The following is a 1,320-nucleotide window of genomic DNA, read 5'->3' on the forward strand; positions in this document are numbered from 1 at the left end:
CCATGGAATATTGTTTATTAGTGAACCTATGCCCTAGGCTTTTATTTCATTGATTTCCCTCCTACTTTTATTCCTTCCCACTTTTACTCTTAGTAGTTTAGTTCCCTTTTATAATAACAATTTGGTTACTTGATAATTTATATTATTTTAATTAATTACGAATAAATTAACTCGTTTCCTTGGGGTTCGACCCTTCTTCCATATAGTTAGTGGATTTAGGTATTATTTTTTATTGGGTGATTACGACTTTAGCCTGTCAAAATTTGGCGTCATTGCCTGGGAAACTGTTTTATCTTTATTTTCTGATTATTTTTTGTAGTCTAGATTATCCCCTCTTGTCTTAGATAACGTTAGTTCTTTTAGGCAATTCTCATATTTGTCTTTTAGTTCTTTGTTTATGCCCAGGTGTTCCAGATCAGGTCACATTCCATTCGATTATGAGATCGAGCGATCGTTCCATAGACAAAAGAATCTCTACAGACAAATCCTAGCGGGCTCTGAGGAAGACAATAATCGAAGAGACTCTCCAACTAATTCCAGTGACTCGGAAATTCCTTCAGATTTAGAATCAGAGATGGCGGTACCTAAGAAGCTCAGTGATTACTCGCAGACAAAGCTTACAGATTTCCCACACCTTACTCCTACTCCGGCCCTTGATGGAGTGCAATTTGAAACCAAACCCTAATTTATCACAATGATAGAGAGGAAGCAATTTAGTGGAGCTAAGGGTGAAGATCCTAATCTTCACATTGCAGATTTCTGCCAGTATTGCAACACCATTAGACAAGCTGGGGTCATGCAGGACCAAATCAGGTAGATTCTTTTTCCCTTTTCATTATGTGGAAAAGCTAAATTATGGTTTAATGGTTTGAATAGAACTACACTTGGTAATACTGAATGAGAAACTCTTGCCTTGAATTTTTATAATAAATATTACCCTGCAGAGAGAACAATTGTACTAAGGAGTGTTATTTAGAACTTTGCCAAAGAGGCCGATGAAACTCTATATGGGGCTTGGGAGAGGTTCAAGGATCTATAGAGAGAATGCCCCCACCATAATCTGGAACAATGGCAATTAATCCAAGCCTTTTACAATGGATTTGAAAATTCATCTAGATCAGTTCTAGATACTACACCTAGTGGGAGATTCATGAATCTTAATGTGGAAGATAAAGGACAGGTTATCAAAGATATGGCAGTACACAATTCCGAATACGGGAATCCGATAGGGTTTGCTAACAAAGGAAAACGTAATGTCGATTTTGTATCCTTTTTGCAAGCTCAGTTAACATCTATTTTCCAAAAACTAGATAATCTTAC

At 36.7% G+C, this 1,320-nt stretch overlaps 1 non-coding gene across 1 annotated transcript; it reads right to left on the reverse strand.

Moving 5' to 3' along the window:
• Positions 1 to 955: 955 nt before the first annotated feature.
• Positions 956 to 1,062, reverse strand: LOC145625893 (small nucleolar RNA R71). Its single transcript, XR_014110788.1, has one exon. It is a non-coding gene; the product is annotated as a small nucleolar RNA R71 (small nucleolar RNA).
• Positions 1,063 to 1,320: the final 258 nt, after the last annotated feature.

This window comes from Chenopodium album, chromosome 3 (genome assembly GCF_948465745.1).
Source record: "Chenopodium album chromosome 3, dcCheAlbu1.1, whole genome shotgun sequence".
Taxonomy (NCBI): Eukaryota; Viridiplantae; Streptophyta; class Magnoliopsida; order Caryophyllales; family Amaranthaceae; genus Chenopodium; species Chenopodium album.